The 23,457-nt window shown below is 41.1% G+C and overlaps 1 protein-coding gene and 1 long non-coding RNA gene across 5 annotated transcripts in view; one reads left to right on the top strand and one right to left on the bottom strand.

The window, feature by feature from the left end:
- The window catches only part of ARID4B (AT-rich interaction domain 4B), a 147,570-nt gene that overhangs the window by 2,485 nt on the left and 121,628 nt on the right, over positions 1 to 23,457 (top strand). The window lies entirely within an intron of this gene.
- On the bottom strand, positions 8,904 to 16,702 carry LOC119853957. The gene is made up of 4 exons (XR_005292283.2): positions 16,530 to 16,702; positions 10,490 to 10,579; positions 9,499 to 9,604; positions 8,904 to 9,279 (listed from the first exon to the last, which is right to left on the bottom strand). It is a non-coding gene; the product is annotated as an uncharacterized LOC119853957 (long non-coding RNA).

Genomic DNA, 23,457 nt, shown 5'->3' with positions numbered 1-23,457 from the left:
AAGGCAATCTTATATGGAAGTTCCCAAATTGTGGTCCATGACTTGCTTGTCTGTGGAGTGTTGGCTAAATACATGGTGCTCTTTCTACTTGTGTCCATGTGGAGAGATGGAACAGATAGGGGCAGGAGATGAAATCTAGAACAGGGGTTCTCAACCTTTTTCTTTCTGAGGCCCCCACAACATGTTATAAAAACCTCATGGCCCACCTGTGCCATAACAACTGTTTTTCTGCATATAAAGCCAAAGCCGGCATTGGGGAGTAGCAAGTAGGGCCACTGCCCACGGCCCCACTCCACAGGTGGACCCGCAGAGTAAAGTTGCTCAGGCTTCAGTTTCACCCCAGCTGACAGGTCTTGGGCCTCATGTTTCAGCCCTGCATGACAGGGCTGCGGCTTTCTGCCCTGGGCTCCACCAAATCTAACACTGGTCCTGCTCATCAGACTTTCTGAAACTTATGTGTGGACCCCGGACCCCTGGTTGAGAACTGCTGATCTAGAGTAAAAGGAGACAGAGTGTGAACTTTTTTTTTCCAAAAGGATCTAAAGGCAGCTAAATATATAGAAGTACTTTTCTAATAGTACTTTTCTATGTAAACAAATGTGTAATTACTATGGAGATACTGTTGTTCAGATACTGTGGTTAAAGAATCCATCTAAATGCCTACTATATATACAATTGTGGAGGTGAGGAAGTCTGCAATCACAAATGGGAGGGGAAAGTGTGCTATAGCACAGTGTGAAAACCCCTCTTTTAGCTCAATTGAATAAGTAGCAAAAGGCTTAAAGCTTAAATATCAAACACAAAATCCTGTTTATAGATCCATATTTTAGACAGTATTTTAACAAAAGCTAAAAGTTTCTTTAGTTATACATAAAATTCAGACTGCCATAGCCATAAGAAGTTGAATTTTTTAGCAGGATTTTTACACGTTTTGTGATTTGTTCATGATGAGATCTGAACTTCTGTGTGGTCAAGATGAGCAAACCAACTGTCTGGAGTTTCCCTATACATTTATTTGGGTTTTAAATTGGAAGATGTTAGTTACAGTGAAGCTCCTTTTTAGAGTTACAGCACAAAAATAAAATAAAATTGTAGCTGGTTTTAAGCTTCCAAAGAGTAATACAGCATGTCTCATGCTAACTAAATGTATATCAGTTTACAATCTTGTAAGTTAATTTGCATATCCCTAAGAATATTGCAAGTATACAAGTTTGTCTAATCAGAAGTAACAGAAGAGAGGGAACAGGGAATTCTTTTTTTCTATTCACCTACATCACAGAGTAACTGGATGACTGATTAAACAGAGCAGGATGCATCATAAAAAAACGTGACTGATTTTGTTTATAAACTACTGGACAGCACCCTCACGTGGTAATTTCCCCTCCCCTCAATCACAAATCCATGGTTTCTTCCTACAGAGAGAGTGGAGGGGTTGGGGGGGGTATGTGGAAGGGATTCTGTTGGAAGGGAGGGGTTCCCACTCCACATACTACTACTCCTAGGTATTCCTGCTCACCAGGGTCAGTACTCTCTACCACAGGTTGGAGTTCAGCAGGTAGAGTCCCCTCCAATCTAGAGCTGCTGTGACTGAAAGCACCACAGACCAGTCATGGCTCTCCTGTGAGAGTTGTGTTCTGTGAAGCACTCCTAGGGTCCACTCAGAGCACCAGCTGCAGCCCATGCTCAAATCAGCTGGCCATTTGGCCTGTCTTGCAAACCCCCCCCCACCACCCTGGCAAAAGTTTGAAATGCCTCCTTGCCCTCTGGCTTGAGAAATTATGTCCTAACATGTGTACCACCCCCTATAGCCAGTGATAGCAGTGTATTCCCCACAACAACATATCCAGATCCAAGGAATTAATCCCTTTGTATACTAATACATACCACCTCAACCTACCAAGAGTGCTATGTGCATAAGCTGCAAAGATGAAAAAACCCTACAGTTTTGTTTATATAAATGTTGGAATAAAACCAAACTCGATGTTCCACTAGAGGTAAACAAAGCTTTTTCCCTCTTATAATCACATATTGGCCTATACTAGAGAAAGGTTAGAGTGGTATGTAAATTGCTCTAGCTATTTCTGAGTTCTAGTTGGGATTTTCTTAATCACACTGTGTGCCTTGCACATGACTCTTAGCAAAATAAGAGTGTTTCAGATGGTTAAAGAATCTTGGATTGCCAGCAGGTACCTATTTATGAAATGATTATGTTCCAACAACTAGTTTTATGTAACAATTGTTGAAAAGAAGTCTGTAAGCTTTTTATCTTAACATTTTTTTAAAGTCAGGGGATTAATCCTACAAAAAAACCCTACAACATAAGGTGTACCTTTTTTTTTGTTTTTTTAATCTAAAGGTTAGGGCTGCAGATACTTAATTGGAACTGAAACTCTATAGTTAGGTATTTAAAAATTAGAAGTGTTTATGAATGTATTTTCCTTTACCTTTTATTAGTGAACGCATTTAGCATAAAATTTCTTGCTGTGGCTTGGAAATTTACTTGATGCTGACTAGCTGTATAATAGCAGAAGTAGTGAATATTGTAGAAACTATAGAGATGCACTGTGAACCAAGTACAGTAGAACCCCATTTATCTGACGCCGTATTAACCAAACAACCAGCCACATAGGTCCAGAAGCGGACGATCTCTCCTATGGCCGCTAGACGGTGCTGCAGACTTGCACTGTCCCATTCTCCAGATTATCCGAATTTTTGATTATCCGATCTGGCCCTGATCCCAGTTAGATTGGATAAACGGGGTTTTGCTGTGTGTCTGGTTAGATCTAATGTGGTTGTAACAAAATAAAATGTTGAAAAATGCCTATTTAATGTTAGTATTTCCTTGACTTTTAAAATTGTAGCTTTGATATGCCAAGCCTAAATTACAGTTTTACATAGTTGTGGATATATTTGTATTCCATAAACTCATGTGTTGTGGGGTGCTCATTCAAAACTGACAAAACTATGCAACGGGAAGAATATGTTTTTTGAACATCTTCATTCTGAATTTACGTATTGGTTTAAACAACAGTTATTTCACAGTGACCTATCTAGCTCTCCTACAGAGGTCACTGGTGCATGCTTATGCTATGACTATCCTTCCTAAAAGCCAGTCTGCTACTCCAGTCCATTGTGTTGTGTACACATGATGGACTAAAGTGAAATATGTCTTCTAAACTTTTAGTAACTAATTTCTATCCTGCAGCCCAAGTCAGCTGAAAGCCAACGGCTCTCATGCTCATGCTACAGTCTGGAAACTAGTTTAGGAATTTAGTGACCTTCATTTTCTAATCAGCTGTGTGGGCGGCAGCAGAAGTGCAGGGGGGTGGCACAGGAACACTACTAGTTGGTGACTGCTCACGTGAAGGAGTTAGGAGAACAGGTAAGACTTGTGGTGTATTTTTCTCCAGAATTGGTTTTTGGTTTGCAAGAAACCACTCCATTTAAAAGTAATGCTCCCTATATGCCCCTTACTAACCAACCTCTGGTCACTTTTCAATTTCCTCATGCTTACATAATTACGCAGAAAGAAAAGAAAACACTGCTTTATAGAACATGTCTGAATAACTTAGTCTGGATAGAACTTGACTTCTTTCATAGCTGAAATGTCAGCTGCCTTATAGCATACAAGTGTATAATTTGAAAATCCATGTCTTTAATATTGAATCATTTAGTAGAAACTGTGATACAGGAGCTGTGAGGTAACCTAGGCTAGCTTGTTGGGGGGGAGAGGTCTGCTTTAACTGAGGAAAGTTTGTTACTATCACAGTTCAGGGCAAATGCTTCTGTATTTCCCCTCAGTGGTTCAGCAAGAGCACCTAACTCTCAGACTTCATCTCCCCAGCAGTTGCCTTCCTTGGACAGAGACCGGCATCCAGGCTGCACAAATCCCTGTCTTCACTGTGTTATTCCCAGACAAGAGAGGCTGTCCACATACACCTGCTTGCTTTGTCTTTAGAAACTGTTTACAGGTGTAATTACTGCAGTTGTAACTATCACACACTTCTCCTTATGCAAACTTATTTTATTCTGAAGGTTAAAAAGCACTACAAAGAAAACATATTACAGCCAATAAAGGAACCTACACATGTGCTAATAAGCTTTCATCCTAACATGGATTTTGTCAGGAGCAGTCCTTCAACCCCCCCACTCAAGGAGATCCCTTGTGGTTACCAATTTGTGACAGCTTCAGCTGAGAGTAAGCCCCCAGTCTTACAAAATCTCAGTAGGCCCAGTCCTTCCAACCCTACTGTAAGGATTGGGGCCTTCCATGGACCAGGGTTCTGTCCATTTGCTGGATCAGGAAGAAGGCCCTGAGTCAGTTTAAAACTAGGGTATTTACCCCCAAACCCAATCTTTGTTTGTTGGTCCCTGAAGAATCTAGTTTGTATTAGTATTTATGTAGCTTTTCCAGGGGGTGGCTTCAAAGAGCTGATAAGGGAGGAAGTACATTAGCATCCTCTCCCTCCTAGAGAATGTACATACAATACTATAACATGTACACAGTTGCATTTTTAATACCCCAAATTTATTAACCCTCATTCAGTAAGGTTCAATTTAATTCAGTAAACATTATCTTAATTCCTGAAGGTTTGTTCTGGATATTATAAGATATTGTCAGTCTGTCACAATTACCAGTAAATGAGCCTGCAAAGAAAGATTAGTTTTCGTTTGTTCTCAAGCTTGGTATCATATATTTGGATCAGTATTTTTACATGTAGGGTAACTAGTGTACAGAAGATACTACCTAATATTATAATAGAAGCTGCAACACTGAATATGTGATGCTAATCCTCAGTAAAACATTTTTAACTTGACAATCAGTAGCTTTTATAATCTGAGAATATGATTGCTATATATATTGTTGAATTTGTGTGTGGTATAGGACTGTGCAAAATGTTGTGCTACATTTGTATATTTGAAAAAGATAAGTTTTTTGCACTATATTTTAAAATCAGAGAAGAAAGTGTGAATTCCTACACAGTGTGCTGATATCACCACAGAATACATACAGCTAATGTTTTACAGTTGAATGAGACAACCTTTCAAAGGTTCAGACTTCAAAAAGCTGTGTGGCCTTTTTGTGGGAAGATGAAGGGGCAAGTCTTCCCACAAATTGCTTAAGTGTCTTTACTGAAAACTTAGGCATTTTCTACACTACACAGTTTGGTCGGCAAAAGGCAACTTTTGAACTCTGCTGTCCAACAGGCATGCACCTCTCCACTTTCTCCCCTGAAAGCTTTGACATTCCTCAGCGGTGGAGAGTTCACAGAGCTGCTGAGGAAGCTGCTCCCAGCAGCTGAGGGGGTGGTGGGAGGAAATCACAGAACCATAGGCAGGCAGACATAGTGGGCTGCTGCTGCAGGGTGGGGAGAGATATTGTGTTATGCAGATCTGGGGAATGATGTGGAGGGGTGTCCCCCTCCCCCTGGATTGGTTGTTCAGGCTGCTGTCTGAATTAAGAGACAGCCTACCAACACACTCTCCCCCAACACACACACACTGTCTCTCTCACATACATTCCCCTCCCCCCCGGCACACACACGCTCCCTGTCACACACTCTTCCCCCACTCAGGATAGGTCCTTCAGCCTGCTGTCTCCCCAACCCCAGACACACCACTCTCCTCTCCCACCTTCCCACCCCAAACTTCAGTTGAAAAACAACTGGCAATTTAGTAGGATGCCCCTGGAATTGATGGGATTGAGAAACCTGCATCATTGTGATGCTGTACCTGCCCAATGAGGCATTGCAAACCCTTCCCAAAGCACCTTGCAGCAACTTGCACAGTGGGATAAATATCCACAGTGCACTGCTCTCTGTGTCAGAGCAAGAGCTCCTAGTGTGGATGCGCTCTGCCAACACAAGGAGCATAGTGTGGACATGCAACAGCAGTTTAATTAAAGCGACATAACTTTTGACAAAAGTTGGTAGTTTAGACAAGGCCTTAGGTTCATGCACATTTTTCACAGATAGCTGAATTTTCTTATTCAGCTGCAGCTTGAAAGTACACAGCATTTCAGACTTCTTATACAGTTGACTGAACAAGTATTTTAATGCCATGCATATGAGAGACTAGTGTTTTAATAATGAAAATTTAGAATTTAAACTTGTGTGTGGACTTAAAGGGCTGTGGAGCCTTTCAGCCTCTACGGTCCCCAGTATTGACCAAAACTTGTTCACCTTTTGTGGAAATATGATGGTGGTTCCTCTCAAGTTTCATCCATCATAATTGGCAATTTAGCAGTTTTTAGAGGAAAGCAAAAGTCAGAATAAGCATATGCTTTGAAAAAAGAAAAGGAGTACTTGTGGCACCTTAGAGACTAATTTATTTGAGCATAAGCTTTTGTGAGCTACAGCTCACTTCATCAAATGCATCCGATGAAATGAGCTGTAGCTCACGAAAGCTTATGCTCAAATAAATTTGTTAGTCCCTAAGGTGCCACAAGTACTCCTTTTCTTTTTGTGAATACAGACTAACATGGCTGCTACTCTGAAACTTGTCATATACTTTGAACTACTCATCTCCAGAACAGTGAAGATTATAGAAAAGTCACAGTTCATGAGCTTGCACTGCTGCTGCTCTTGTTGCCTGTGTATTTGAGTAAAATGTGCTTCTCTTGTGCCTTTCCATTTAGCCCTTTGAATGCTGAGCAGCTATTTCTGTGGGTACACTTGAGTTGTACTAAGCCACTGCAGTTGTGCTGTCCTCTGGTACCTCTTTCTCAGTGGCTTCTGAGAAATTTCCAAAGGCCTTAGGGGAGCCAAGGGAAATTGTTTAGTACCATCCTAATGAGAAATCTTACTTGGTGCACTGTAACTGATATAAAGTATTCAGAAACATGTCTAACCTGGCCTTCCCATATTGCTAAACGTGGAGGATAGGTAGCTAGATGGGATGATAACCATAGGGCTTCCAGTACAAAAAAAGGTTGAGAACCACTGTACTACCCTAACTTGCAAATAGAGTAACATTTCTTGACAAGAGATTTTCCGCCCGTCAGTCTGAATTCTTATGTGCCCTTGTCCTTCACTACCTCCACTCTGAGTAAATGTTCAGCAGTCACTCTCTGCTCCGCAGGAGGTGTTTTGCTGGAGCTTTGAAAAAGCTGCTACGAGATAGTCACGGTGAGGTGTAGTGGAGTGTTTCTGCAGAAAGCTAGAGATAGTGGCAGATCAATTCATAGTTCACAATGCACGAACCACTGCCCAACTGAATGCACATGGACTATACTTGCAGATGGAGTACTATCTTTGAGTTCCAACCACATTTTATCAATTTCTGCTTACTTTTAGACCTTTTAAGCAGGAGCTGAATTGTGCATTCATGTGTTCAAATATTTTAGCCTGTGCACAAATCTCAGACTTGTTTTATCAAGAAATTTAAATACTGATTGCATAGATATGTATACATTTACTGATTTCACATAAGCCAATTATTTATAGCAGGCAAGTACACTACAAATGCACTTAGTACAGTGAGTTAGATCCTCTTTTGGCCACAGTATAAATTGCTGTTGGTGGTTGTGAAGCAAGTATGGGGTCCTTAAGAATATAACCCTAAATAGCACAGAATTATTTTATAATTGTGCTCTACACATGCCTTACTCTGTAGCTGGATACTTTTACTATGACTTCAGCACATTCTTTCCTTTGCAGTTTTAATTAGAAGGATATTGAATCTCATCTGCAAGTGGGATTGATCTCTTGAAACTTTACAAGGAAATGGAAAGGAATTACAACCTTCATCCTCTTCTGCCTGTTAGTGTCTCTTTATAATAAAGTATGTGGGTATATATGAATTGCCAGTAAGGTCAGTGGTCCACCTAGCATGGTATTCTGCTTCCTGATAGTGACTAATGTGATGCTTTCAAGGATTGCAAAAACCCTTATCATTTACTTAACTGACCAGTCGTACAGTGCTCTAGGGTGGGTGAGAAGTTAGTCACCTGAAAACATACCTTACATCCTGAAGTATAAAATTACCTTCTTAAAACTTGTAGTTGTGCAAGCCTATTGATCATAAAATTTAGTCTCTAAAATCCCACCATACTAATAATGACTTTCCTGTAGCACTGTAAGAAAGATAAGGTATAAAACAAACCTTAGTTAAGCATACTGCTTAACTGATTACTTGTATTATCTTTCTTAGGGTTCTTTGAATTTTGATGCTTAACTAAACAAAAGGACTATACAATTATATTATAATTTCATTTTATTATTAACTACCCTTATCAACTGCTAACATAAGGCATAAGAAAGCAAAAATAGTATTGGGCTAGGATTTTGCTAGCCTAAAATAGAAAATTGGTTGATATGATAAACCATCCAGGTTTTCAGAATCAAACATAACCACAATAGAAAACACTTTATCATCAACTGCTGTCTTGGGAAGGTGATTTTGTTTAGATATTAGACTGAGTCCCTCACTTGTGCCAGTTGGTTATCAACTCACATGTTGCTAACACAATGGAGGAAAAGCCAGTCATAGCTAAACCATAAGACAATTTGATCAATTACTTACATGCCAGTTCACCAAGGTCTCCTTCCCAATGGATTTATAGTAGTCAACTCTTAACTTACTTCCCAAGGAATTATATTAGCCCAGGATTCGATTAAACACTCCTAACTATCTAACATATGGTCCTACATTTAAGACAAACTGTATAGACTGAGTGCAGTTCAAGAGACTTGCACACATTCTCATTTTATATCTGTATACACCTAGAACTTGAAAGACAGCATGAAACCACAGTGTTTCACAGTCTTAGTTAACCTGTTACAAAAGAAGAATATGCCAACTCTGTGGCAATCTTTAAAGCAGATACGGAAGCATGTATGCTTCCTTACTTATCAGGTACCCAGTTTCAGGAAGTAGTCAAGTGACTGGTTTGGGACGTCACATAAGAGAAAGTCAGTCTGTTTATTTATTGCCAGATTTTTGCTCAGCCATCAGCTTTCAACTGTTCCTGTTCACATCAGGAATTGAGACTACAAATGCAGGTGGAGCAGAGGACGGACACAATTAGTCTTTTCCCAGTGTGCTAGCAGGCAACAAACTCCTGTAAAATAGAAAGATAGGCACCTTTAACTATCTGAGAAGATAGTCCATATCACCAGGACTCCCAGGTGGCTGGCCCAGGACCTGTCTTCTCCTTTATCGGTGTCCTCAGTTTTCACTGAAGCAATGTGCTGAAGGATGCAGGCCATTTTATTCCATTTCTTTTGTTGGTTCTTCTCAGAGATGCTGGTGTGGACAAATCAGAAGGTGCCCATACTTCTGCCAAAGATTCAAAATTACGTTTGTCCTCTCACCATTCATTTGGGGAACCAGGCATCACCTTTGAGTTCATGCAACTGGGACTGGAGTTTTCCACTCTTGGTGCAAAACATCTCGTCATACCAGCTTGCGTAAGATAAATTAGGCTGTACTATCAGCTACAGCCTATCTTGGGCCATACACCGAATACCAGCTGGTTTGATTCGGTCAGCAACTTACCTCTGCAAGTTGCTTTTCATGGGTCCTTCTGCGGTGCATCCCTTGGCCAACTTTGCAGGCTATGTTTGCTCAAGTTGCAGTTTCTCCATCATCACTTTGCTAGTTGCTGAAATATTCAGTTTAAAGGTCATAGTTTATACAAAGTCCCTCCACATTCTTTGATGCTTTTTAGACTTGTTTTACAATGTAAAACAAATAAGTAAAGTCTTTTCAAGAACTGTTTTCCAGCAGGCTGGAACAGCTATATAAATTCTCCATTTTTATTCTCCTTATTTTAAGAAGAATGATGGGACCTTTGTATGCTTCAGCTGTGTCTTATTGATCAGATAAACAATTACATATTCTTATTATTCTGTGATCAGGTGTTTGTATAAACACTATCTGGTTACACATGAATTTATTTATTGCCTTTTCAGAATGGGTGTATTTCACTAATTTGATAGCATAGGCATGTTTGATTGCAAATAGCCTTATTTTTTCACTTTACTGCTAAACTAAAATCACTATGAATGCAACCCTCATCTTTCTCCAACAGGATTGCCCATAAGGTAAACCCTATTATTAAAGTTAATTAATTTTCCCCAAAGCTGTATCACTTAATCTACTTTTCTTTTACACATGTAACATCATTTAATCACAATAATTGGTTGTTTGGTTTCTTAATTTTTCAACTAGTGTATCTGGCAACATAATATAGTATCTTAGTATTTGATATCTATATTTTAATTCATTCACAGACAAGGGGGGGAAAAAGAAAAGACGACTCATCAGCTGCACCAACAGTACACTCTTGTGAAAGGCTGGAGAGTTTGAAGAAACTGCCGTTAGACTGAGGGTTTTTTCCTCTCAGCCCTCTTTGCTTTTTTAAAAGTCTTGATGCCTGCACAATTCTTTAGTAATAATTCATAATTTTGAGGCCTTAGTTACTACAATAGCAACATGTACAAGTTGCCTATATGTTGTGATAAGTATAAATATTTTATTAACTCACCTATCATGAGAATGTTGCATTTTTCTTGTGGCTAGCTGAGGTCTTCTAGAAGTGTCTCTTGTAGAACTTTTGATGACAACAGAATTTCAGCTATACGGGGGGAAAACAGTGGAATTGGCTGTCAGTTGTGCCAAGTAAAACTAGGGAGACTCTTTGCTCTTTCAATTATAGTAATCTTAGGTGTTGCTTGATTTCCCCTCCACACCTTTATTTTTTTATGTTGACTGTATCCCCTAAATCTCTCTTCTCTTCCCATAAATCATTGCAACATTATACAACTATAACCCTCTCCCAGAGCATGGAGTGATTTTATTATTAAGAAGGCAGATTATCTGATCATTGGAAGCTGGTATTTTTGCTTGCTGGAATCATTTAACCCTTTAGCCAAGAGTTAAAACAGTCTTTGGGCAGAGCTGCTCACTAACAATTCTGGGATAATACAAAGCCTGAGGAATTGTAAGAAACAATTGAGTGTTGCAGAATAGCTTCAGCACTTCTGAAAGTGATGCTAGGAAAACGGGGCCTTCTCAGCAAGTTAAAATGCCTTACTTTTGTTGTATGTGGGGGGGAGAGGGGAAGGTTTGGAGCATCATAGCCACTCCCTGGAAATGGCTGCCATAAGACATAGGCCTCAACAGCCAATCATGATGTACCAGTGCAGCAGTCAGAGCCAAAGAAACTGAGGGATTCTGGGTGACTGAATTGTGTAAAACATCTGAAACATGTTGCTTTATATTGCTTCATTTGCTAGCTTCTGGGAGGCAGGATGGTCTGAATAGCTATACATGCAGAAGTTCTTATTTACTGTGGAATAAAAATCAGACCATTTCCTCTGTAGTATGCATAGACTTAAATTGTATGGCCTGGCTTCTAGAATGGAGAAGCTCTGTCCCCCAATTCCTCTCTTTCCACACCTACGCTCAATCAGTGAGATATTTGGAATTTAAATTCATTTCTTTATATTACCTCCAATGTGTACATTTTCAGTTTGCTTCAGATTTGTATTGACAAGGAATAACTGCATTGTAGGAGGTATTGTGAAAGCTAGAGATTTTAATATCAGATCAATGGACAATTGGTGCTTTTTAGAACCAAAAAGGCATCTGATTTGGTTTTGGTATCCAGGAGGCAGTAAGACTTTGGATGCTGTGGAATGTTTGCATCTCTTCCTCTTTAGGGCAGAGGTGATTTAAAATTTGAGAGGAGTGGGTTTGAATTCCTCATTCCACCCACCACGTATAGGATCAAGCTACACTACTTCAACATATGCACCCCTTTCCACTATCTGCTACTACATCCCCTAATGTCATAAGTCTAATTGGAGTGGTGATTCAGCTGTAATAATCAGTAAAATGGTTAACACTGAATCTTGGCAACATTTTTAAATAGTAGAATTCAATTTAGTTGAATGGGAACAGTTCACATCTGTTTCAGGCTAGCTATAGACTGAGACATCACTTTATTGGTTGCGTTCAGTTCACTTTTTGAAGCCTGTTTTCATAAGCCCCAAGGCACAGTTTAAATGGACACTAAGGGCTAGATTTAAGAGTGTGAGTTAGGTGCCCGACTTTCACTTTAGGTGCCTAAAAGTCTAATATTTAGCTACCACTAGCATTCACAAAACCACTGCTCAGCAGCTGCCTAACCTTGTAGGTGTACAAGTTTCCACTAGTAAAGTCATGTAGGTACCTAAACTTCTGCCAGTATGCATGTGCAAAGCCTCCTATATTCTGATGGAGTTGAGCAACTTGTGTACTAAACCCCAGAAGGATTCTTAAGCTAGCATTCCCCTTCATATCTCACCTGTGGGGCCTGATCCAGTAGACATGCTCTGAACACCCACAAGACAGGGGAAGAGGTAGCGGTTAGTCATACAGGTGACTACTTCTTTGCCCCTGTGGAGGTAGAGGGATAAGGAGGGGAATGGATTGCTAGCAACCCCCAGTTTGTTGGCTTCAGCCTGTGGAATTAAATCACCAATAGATTGACAGGAAGTAGAGTAGCTCATATTATATACTCTTATATTTCTGCAATTTAGGAATATTAATGTTCCTCATATGTGTTTTAGAGAACAGTGCTGTAGCTTTAAAAAAGCAAACTAAGACTACTGTTATCTAAAGATGGCATTGTAAAAATTGAATTAGATCCTGTTATCTTTGTTTAAGATTATGCAGCTTGATGATCCATGCATGTTTTCCTCATGAGACATAGTACTGGCAGATATTTCCATTAATCTGGGCAAAGCAGGGGTGCATTGCAATTACACAGCCTCCCAGTGCTGGAAGTCTTGCTTCAGATCCTGATAAAGTCCAGTTTGAAAAAGTTTAGTGATCTCATCCTGGTTTCTTGTATAGATTTGTGTAGACAGTACTGGCTCACTGATTGATACTATGTTCTGAGAAGAGTAATTTCTGTAACACCAGGAGTTGTTGCCAGTCAGGAGTAAAGTGTAGTATTGGGTCGATCTCTGACAGAAATGGTATTGTTTCTTTTGTGGCCCCCACATCTAGCTGGGAGGACTTTTGTTTCTTTCCCTCTCCCAGATCCAGCAGGCTGCTGTGGGGTATGTAGAAGACATCTCCATTACTCTATCCTTCTTTCTTCCTGTTTTGAGAATCTCATGGATCTGATATCTTTTACCCAGCAAGGTAAATTAAGATTATTATCTGTTTCACTGCTGCCCACAGGGTTATGAATAGGAGCTGTGGAACAGATAAGAATCCTCTTAATTTCAGTCCACTTCTGATGCTTAGAAAAGGACAGAAGCTCTGCCTATAAGATCAGTGTATCAGTTTGTAGTTGTGAAGATAATCCTTCCTAATGTAAAGGTTAAGCTTTCATTAAAGATTAAAATTCTGCAAAAGTTGATGGCTTATGGCCCCACGCTTGTGAGGAAAAATGTTGCAAGTAGAATCTTTAATCTCTGTGCTAAAGGTCAATTCAGTTGTGGCCCCAAAAGTTAATCTATAAGTGTCAAATGTCAACCATCCCTGTCATAGGATGAGTAATAATTTAAATAGGCAGCCATCAGACTAAATTTTCCCCCTTCCCCTATGTCCTGTTTGGATATCCTTGGATTTCTTATCACCTTTCCTACTTTTTCCTGGGATCAGAAACTGAACAATTAATTGAAGGAAAACTATTAAAATTGGATTTTTAATGTGAAGTCGTTTTTTGTTCTAAATAGCATTTGTATTACGTAGCAGTTAGGGGCCCTCAATTAGTGATGATGGCCCCCATCATGCTATGTACTGTTGTGTATATATACACACACACCATAACAAGATGGTCCCGGCCCTGAAGTGCTGCTGGGGAAGTGGTTAATGGGTGGGCATGTGGGGGAGGAGAAGCAAAGGCTTTGCTTAAAGACCATTCTGAATATGGAGAGTGGTGTGTGTACATAACCAATATCGATACTAAGGGCAACAGTTTTAACTGCTGTTTTCTCAGAATTTTTCCTTTCAGCCATGCAGAGGGTAGACTAATGCCCTGTAAAAAGTTACTAGGGATTTGGGCTCATTTTTCCATTCGTTATCTAAATAACTTTAGAGGATGGATGCTGGCCTCTATTTGAGAAATGATATTACAAAACAAAAGTAAAAAAGCTACAAGTAAAGATCAGTCTAGACAAAAATAATCTATATTGTAAGGTATATTGTAATATTTTGATCCTTTACTAGTCAGGTAGTTCTTTTCTCACTGCATTTCATGGGATCTGTTACTACCTAAACCTAGTTATTAAAAGCTAAATGTAGCAATACAAATGGTGTTTTCTTCAGCTGTTTTATTATATATTTCTCTGGGTTTGTTAAAAATAGAACTAGGTCTTATGCCACATGGGATTTTAAGGTTAAGTGTAGACTGCAGTAGAGCCAGCTGAATAACAAAGATTTCAACACAATGCCATGGGAGATTAATTAGGTAGCACTTCGGATACATTATTCTCCCCAGATCAACGTTCCCAGAAAGAAGTGTAGAGAAGAAATCTATGGCTCTCAGTATTTCCTGTAGAGATCACTCTCGGGATCTCAAAATCCTCTACATAGCAGTGGCAGGAAGAGACTATTCTCTCTCATTGATCTCAACACTTAAGATGAGAGATTCTCACACAATTTCCTTTTGTCCATCAAAGGCTTTGCCCCACTCCCAGAACAGGTGAAAATATGGTAGTAGCCCTCCAGAGACAATAATGAATGATCCAAAGATCAGTTCAAGAACCTCTGATTTAGTAGATAAGCTGTTTGTTTAGAGAGGTTCAGTCTGTTGGCTAGTTTACCTTTGTCCTTCAGTTCAGTCTCTTGTTCTGGGAGAAGAAGGGATTCATAGTGTAACTGTAGCACAGTGGACTCCAGGAAGGTCAAACTTTAAGGGCTTTCTATTTCTGGGTCAAAAAACTATTAATTAATTTTGTCTGAACTACAGGTCATTTGCCAGAGTTGTAGGACTTTAACATTTTTCCACTGGAGGCTGACAGGAATGGATAATGCTTCATAATTTTAATGATCAGAGGAATAAAGCTAATTAGACCTGAAATGGGGATCTGAGCACAACTCTGCCCCAGCATTCTTAAATTTCTATTGTGCCATTATCTAAAGGGAAAGTCTAAGGATATGCCTTCAGAAAGCTTGAGGTTGGTTGACCTACAGATTAAGCCTTAAACATCTTTGTAGACACTAAAGAAGAGGAGGACTCATTTTAGTTCTGCCCAGTTCCACTCCTGCTTGAACGAGACATGAACCCAAAGATAAGTCAGCGAGGAAGGCATGTGCTTGAACAAGATAATGTATTTGTGCTGTATACCCTAGATCCAACAGGGATTAAAACTGGCTTGCCTGTGCCAGTTCTGAACCTTCCAGAAGTCAGACTGGAGAGGGAGTAATATTGAAGCATGATATTAGGCTTTCCATTTTTTTCTCTTCTATTTCTTGGTAGACTCATTACACTCAGAAGGCTCTGCACAAATTTAATACCTGGAAGAAATTCTTATTGAAAGAGCCTTCTCAGAGGTAAATCAGGAGTAGCCTTATTGCCATCAGAGATGGCATCTGAGGCGTAGGCTTATGCAGAGATCTTAGACTTGTGCTCGGTTGTCTGCCATTGGTCCCGAGATTGGGTGGAGGAGTTTAAAGTCACTTCCCTTTATGTTCTGCAGTGACTTGCACCAAGGATCTTTCCTCCCTGGCCTTCTATAATCTGGGGTGGATTCATAATTTTACTTTATGCCTTTGATTCTTAGGCCTCAGATCTATTCTTGGTGTCAGCCAACTACAAACGCAACCATATGCGGGCTACACCAATTAAAGTATTGAAAGGATCCTATGTTACTGTTTTGATAAGACTAAGCCCATTTGTAAGTATAGGTGGTCAACATTTGGAATTTCCATCCAATAGGAAATGCCAGGATTTTGAAATTTTTTCCCCAAATGGGACAAAGTTGAAATTATGGAATTGTTAGCAAAACAAAATATTGCAAAAATAGCTCCTCTAATGCACTAACAAGTGAAAATGAAGAGTTTTGTTAGTGTGACAGGGTTGGGGTAGACCCCATCAAATGCAGGCTGAGTGTGCCCCATCTCTCTTAGGGCATAGAGGTGGGTAGTACTTAACGTACATTTATGCCACCTTAGCCCAAGTCAGTATACTCGCCCTTCTTAGTGGGGCAATGAGGCCTAATGGCCAAAGTCAACATACTTTCCCCTAATAGCTGGGTAGTGTAGCCCAATGGCCAGGCTCCATATATTTGCTTCAATCGGCAGGGCAGTATTCACCCATCTTAGCAGCACAGTAAGGCCTAGTGGCCAAAGTCAGTACATTTGTCCCTGGTAGCTGGGTAGTGAGACTCAGTGGGGAAGGGGGCCACTATACACAATAAGGGGGATGGCAGCCCAGGTCTTCCCTCTCCAGTGGGCCCTAGTCCAGGCCCTCATAGTGACAGGAGTGTGTGCCACTGAGTCAGCAGGGGTTCCAACCAAAACATGCTGACTCCAAATTCCAGTTCACTAACCAGGCCACTATCTAAATCCCCTAAGCTGCTTCCTACCATAGTTCCCACTTCTGTAATCCAGGCATCTTTGCAGTCTCTGGCAACTCCAGACTCTTCAGGGCCTCTATGGGTAGCTTGGTATCTGCTTGGGTTGCAGTGTCTCCAGCTCCCACGGCATCAGTTGATCCTTGGCTGGAGCTGACAGCATAACTCCTTCTTCCCTGGCAGTCAGTTGCAACTGAGCTGAGCTGCTCCCTTTTATACTAGTGCATTTGGAACATGCCCAGTAGAGTTGAGGGGGTGTGGTTTCCTCAGCTAACAATATAGGGTTAACCCTTCCCTGTCCAGTGCAGGGTGAGTGTGCCCCGTCACAGTCAGTTTTCTGAGAAAATTGACCATCAGTATGTGTGTGAAATGTTTAGATTTTGTTGAATCAGCATTTTCCAACTAAAGGGTTTCCCATTGAAAAGTTTTCCAATAGCTCTATTTTTAAGTATCACATGCTGTGACACCTATGGTTATAAATCTTGTGGCATATTCTACTCAAAAACAGTCTAAATGTATTTGATGTTGTATTCAATCTTGTTTTGACCTAGAGGGACCAGAGCATATGCAACTCAATTGAAAGCCACTTCAAAAGACTTGGACAAGGTGTCAAACTGAAGGCTGCTAGCTAGAGCTCAATTCATATATTTACACAGCATTACTCTTGACTTACTGGCTAAGTCTTATGTCGAGGATGTCCAGTTTAGGAGAGCAATTAAAAAGGGACTGTCAGTTTGAAATCTAATAAAAAAAATGTTTCTAGTTATGTGCTTGTGCCAATTGCCTCTGCCCAATGTGTGGCATTAGGCTCTGTTTTTAAAAGTTGGAAAGTGTTGCAGGGGGATTGCATGGGGTAGTGAAAAAGAAGTGATTAGTAAAGCTGATTACAGAAAGTAGTGTCACATCCACAGTAAAATTGGAAAAAAGGAATATTCATCTTTGTTGAAGTAATCTTGCTTGTTACCGTAAAACCTGCATAATTCAGAGAGAATGAAGATGTGTCCCTTTATAAGTTATAATCGTCTATCTCTAAAGAGTGGGATTTCCTACAGACTGTACTCAAAGGAGAATATCTTTTTCTCATTACCTTCATTTATTTAAAATCACTTTTAGTCCTTCAGTTCTTAAAATAATGGTAAAGAATGCTAGGATTTAAAATTCTGAGATTTTAAACTCTTAGTCTTTAAAGTTGAGGATACACTGACCTGGAGCTAAACTGGTTTAAGCCTATTTTTACTCAGAAGTGGAAACTATAAATAACTACATCATGATGCCTGACTGCTCAAAGTATCACAACAGTATTATTAACAAAACTTTTCTGTATTTCATTCTTAGAATAATTCCATGTTAAGATGACTTCTGTACAAAGCAGTTGTGCCTTGTAACTTTGAGGCGTACAGTGTTTTTACACTAATAATGGGTCTTGAGACATCATCATATTATATCTTTAGTTTCTCCATCAGTTTTACCAAGATTATAGATAGTTCTAAACGGCTAGTTTACATTTCACTATATAGAATTGTTCAGGATGACAGCATAGACCAGACTGTTTCATAGTCTCACATAATAAAGTAGCCCAACGTATAGGTTGCAAATACTGCTAGTCTATGTTGAATTGAATCATTTCTCACAGTAAAGAAAATTGTATATATTTTTTTTAAACAATGAAACATCAGGCCTAGACAACCTATCCCCTTTAACAAGTGAAGTGTTATTTATACTACCATGTTACAACACACAAAAGCTGATAGAGCAACTACAGAAAAATTTACCAAGTTATGCTACCAGATTTTTGAAAACACTAAGAAAAACACACTGATATTCTAGTCCTCCTATAACGGGATGCCCTAGATTTAAACAAGATAGCTGTGGTAGCCACATTATTGCAGGGATTACATTTACCTATGTATATAAGAAAGAGATAGTCTGACTTGGCCTGTAGAGCTGGAAGGCAAAGGGGTGAAGGGCGTTTGCTAGAGTTCCGCTTCTTAAAACTAAAGCAGTGAACAGACTGTTGCTGAGCAAAGTGTTTGTAGTACCTTTTCAAAATTAGTATTATGATAAGGTCTCAATTCTAAACTGAGATGCGTCCACATGTGCACTGTCTATCTGTCTGCTGCTGCATTGAACTCATTTCTAATGGATGGAGCAATAAGATTTGATGTATATTACCTCATCAAAAATTATAAAGCTTGTCTCCTTTGCTAGAAAACTATAGGATGGTTGGTTCATAACCATTCTGAATATTTTAAAAATGTTAGTTGGTTAGAAAATAATCTTATTAGATCCTTTGTTACAAAACTCTTCAGAATCTTTATTTATTTTATTTTTTTTACAACCCCAGCATTTTACTTGTTGATTCAATACTCATTCAAAATTGAGATCAAATTCCTTTGATTAAGGTTTGAAAGTACCATCATGATCTGTTAATCTGAGCTACAGAGTACCTAATGCCTTTTGTATCTAGCTCAATAATTTGTGATTTAACATTTTAGAAAGACATCCATTCTTGATTTAAAGACGCCAAGTAATGAATAAATTTACCCCATCCCTTGGTAATCTGTTCCATTGGCTAATTACTCATGCGGTTAAAGTTTATTTTCAGTTTGAATGTTTTAACTTTGAGCCATTGGATTCTTCTATGACTTTGCCTGCTAAATAGTCTTCCAGTATCATTCCCCTCCCCAAGTAATTAGAGTATTACTCCTAGGGGAATTCTGTGCCAAAAAAATAAAGATTCTGCAAAATTCCATATATTTTATTTGTCAGAATAACACAATTTTTAACACCAGTTTCAATTATTTTGGTAATTTATTTCAAAATATCTGTCAGCAAGTATGTTTGTGAAAATGCAGATGACAAAAATATTCCCCCAGGAGTAGCAAGTTTAAAAAAACCCTGCAACAATCCAGTTCCTGTTTCTCTGTTATGCTTTTGTTGGGTGCCTCAGTCTGGGTGTGTCACATTTGCCAGCTGGGCACATCTCAGAGGAGAAAACAGTCCCTCCAGTCTCAGACACCCACACCCCCTACCTTCCAGAGCCCACAGATCCACAGAGAAACAGCCTGATGCTGGGTCCTGGGCTTGTACATGCCATCTCCTTCCTTCAGGAAGTGCTGGGAATTGCAGCTGCCTGGCACCCTCCAGCTCCCCCTCCACCTCCCCCAGCAGTGTCCTGTTTTGCAAGATGGAGAGCTGGTTTCTTCTGATCCAGCAGCCCCTAGTGACAGCCAGCAGGTGTGCAGCACCAGTTCTGCGGGGGGAAATGAAATTCTGTGCAGAATATTAATTCTGTGTAAATTCTGCATTGCGCAGTGGCACAGAATTCCCCCAAGAGTAGAGCATGATCAAGCACCTTTTAACCTTGCCTTTAATGAACTAAATAAATTGAGCTTCTTCATTTTCTCATTGTAGGATATTTTCCAAACTAATTCTTGTAGCTTTTCTGTGACCCTTTTCCAGTTTAGACATTTATTTTAAAGTGACACCAGAACTGTGTACGATACTCCAGTAGTGGTCTGACAGGTGCTACTAAAAGGTGTTTAAAAAAACAAACAAAGCCAAGACATCACCTCTCTACTCACACTTGATATTCCTGTTATACATTAGAATCATAGAATCATAGAATATCAGGGTTGGAAGGGACCCCAGAAGGTCATCTAGTCCAACCCCCTGCTCAAAGCAGGACCAAGTCCCAGTTAAATCATCCTAGCCAGGGCTTTGTCAAGCCTGACCTTAAAAACCTCTAAGGAAGGAGATTCTACCACCTCCCTAGGTAACGCATTCCAGTGTTTCACCACCCTCTTAGTGAAAAAGTTTTTCCTAATATCCAATCTAAACCTCCCCCATTGCAACTTGAGACCATTACTCCTCGTTCTGTCATCTGCTACCATTGAGAACAGTCTAGAGCCATCCTCTTTGAAACCCCCTTTCAGGTAGTTGAAAGCAGCTATCAAATCCCCCCTCATTCTTCTCTTCTGCAGACTAAACAATCCCAGCTCCCTCAGCCTCTCCTCATAAGTCATGTGCTCTAGACCCCTAATCATTTTTGTTGCCCTTCGCTGTACTCTTTCCAATTTATCCACATCCTTCTTGTAGTGTGGGGCCCAAAACTGGACACAGTACTCCAGATGAGGCCTCACCCGTGTCGAATAGAGGGGAACGATCACGTCCCTCGATCTGCTCGCTATGCCCCTACTTATACATCCCAAAATGCCATTGGCCTTCTTGGCAACAAGGGCACACTGCTGACTCATATCCAGCTTCTCGTCCACTGTCACCCCTAGGTCCTTTTTCGCAGAACTGCTGCCGAGCCATTCGGTCCCTAGTCTGTAGCGGTGCATTGGATTCTTCCATCCTAAGTGCAGGACCCTGCACTTATCCTTATTGAACCTCATTAGATTTCTTTTGGCCCAATCTTCCAATTTGTCTAGGTCCTTCTGTATCCTATCCCTCCCCTCCAGCGTATCTACCACTCCTCCCAGTTTAGTATCATCCGCAAATTTGCTGAGAGTGCAATCCACACCATCCTCCAGATCATTTATGAAGATATTGAACAAAACGGGCCCCAGGACCGACCCCTGGGGCACTCCACTTGACACCGGCTGCCAACTAGACATGGAGCCATTGATCACTACCCGTTGAGCCCGACAATCTAGCCAGCTTTCTACCCACCTTATAGTGCATTCATCCAGCCCATACTTCCTTAACTTGCTGACAAGAATGCTGTGGGAGACCGTGTCAAAAGCTTTGCTAAATTCAAGAAACAATACATCCACTGCTTTCCCTTCATCCACAGAACCAGTAATCTCATCATAAAAGGCGATTAGATTAGTCAGGCATGACCTTCCCTTGGTGAATCCATGCTGACTGTTCCTGATCACTTTCCTCTCCTCTAAGTGCTTCAGGATTGATTCTTTGAGGACCTGCTCCATGATTTTTCCAGGGACTGAGGTGAGGCTGACCGGCCTGTAGTTCCCAGGATCCTCCTTCTTCCCTTTTTTAAAGATGGGCACTACATTAGCCTTTTTCCAGTCATCCGGGACTTCCCCCGTTCGCCACGAGTTTTCAAAGATAATGGCCAAGGGCTCTGCAATCACAGCCGCCAATTCCCTCAGCACTCTCGGATGCAATTCGTCCGGCCCCATGGACTTGTGCACGTCCAGCTTTTCTAAATAGTCCCTAACCACCTCTATCTCTACAGAGGGCTGGCCATCTCTTCCCCATTTTGTGATGCCCAGCACAGCAGTCTGGGAGCTGACCTTGTTAGTGAAAACAGAGGCAAAAAAAGCATTGAGTACATTAGCTTTTTCCACATCCTCTGTCACTAGCTTGCCTCCCTCATTCAGTAAGGGGCCCACACTTTCCTTGGCTTTCTTCTTGTTGCCAACATACCTGAAGAAACCCTTCTTGTTACTCTTGACATCTCTTGCTAGCTGCAGCTCCAGGTGCGATTTGGCCCTCCTGATATCTTTCCTACATGCCCGAGCAATATTTTTATACTCTTCCCTGGTCATATGTCCAACCTTCCACTTCTTGTAAGCTTCTTTTTTATGTTTAAGATCCGCTAGGATTTCACCATTAAGCCAAGCTGGTCGCCTGCCATATTTACTATTCTTTCGACTCATCGGGATGGTTTGTCCCTGTAACCTCAACAGGGATTCCTTGAAATACAGCCAGCTCCCCTGGACTCCCTTCCCTTTCATGTTAGTCCCCCAGGGGATCCTGGCCATCTGTTCCCTGAGGGAGTCAAAGTCTGCTTTCCTGAAGTCCAGGGTCCGTATCCTGCTGCTTACCTTTCTTCCCTGCGTCAGGATCCTGAACTCAACCAACTCATGGTCACTGCCTCCCAGATTCCCATCCACTTTTGCTTCCCCCACTAATTCTACCCGGTTTGTGAGCAGCAGGTCAAGAAAAGCGCTCCCCCTAGTTGGCTCCCCTAGCACTTGCACCAGGAAATTGTCCCCTACGCTTTCCAAAAACTTCCTGGAATGTCTATGCACCGCTGTATTGCTCTCCCAGCAGATATCAGGAAAATTAAAGTCACCCATGAGAATCAGGGCATGCGATCTAGTAGCTTCCGTGAGTTGCCGGAAGAAAGCCTCATCCACCTCATCCCCCTGGTCCGGTGGTCTATAGCAGACTCCCACCATGACATCACTCTTGTTGCACACACTTCTAAACTTAATCCAGAGACACTCAGGTTTTTCCACAGTTTCGTACCGGAGCTCTGAGCAGTCATACTGCTCCCTTACATACAGTGCTACTCCCCCACCTTTTCTGCCCTGCCTGTCCTTCCTGAACAGTTTATAACCATCCATGACTGTACTCCAGTCATGTGAGTTATCCCACCAAGTCTCTGTTATTCCAATCACGTCATAATTCCTTGACATCACCAGGACCTCCAGTTCTCCCTGCTTGTTTCCAAGGCTTTGTGCATTTGTATATAAGCACTTGAGATAACCTGTTGATCGCCCCTCATTCCCAGTATGAGGCAGGAGCCCTCCCCTCACAGACATTCCTGCCTGTGCTTCCTCCCGGTATCCCGCTTTCCCACTTACCTCAGGGCTTTGGTCTCCTTCCCCCGGTGAACCTAGTTTAAAGCCCTCCTCACTAGGTTAGCCAGCCTGCTGGCAAAGATGTTCTTCCCTCTCTTCGTAAGATGGAGCCCGTCTCTGCCCAGCACTCCTCCTTCATGGAACACCATCCCATGGTCAAAGAATCCAAAGCCTTCTCTCCGACACCACCTGCGTAGCCATTCGTTGACCTCCACGATTCGACGGTCCCTACCCAGGCCTTTTCCTTCCACGGGGAGAATGGACGAGAACACCACTTGCGCCTCCAACTCCTTTATCCTTCTTCCCAGAGCCACGTAGTCCGCAGTGATCCGCTCAAGGTCATTCTTGGCAGTATCATTGGTGCCCACGTGGAGAAGCAGGAA

This window comes from Dermochelys coriacea, chromosome 3 (genome assembly GCF_009764565.3).
Source record: "Dermochelys coriacea isolate rDerCor1 chromosome 3, rDerCor1.pri.v4, whole genome shotgun sequence".
Taxonomy (NCBI): domain Eukaryota; kingdom Metazoa; phylum Chordata; order Testudines; family Dermochelyidae; genus Dermochelys; species Dermochelys coriacea.
Note: the sequence above shows the minus strand (reverse complement) of the source record. Positions and strands in the feature narration are given on the sequence as shown.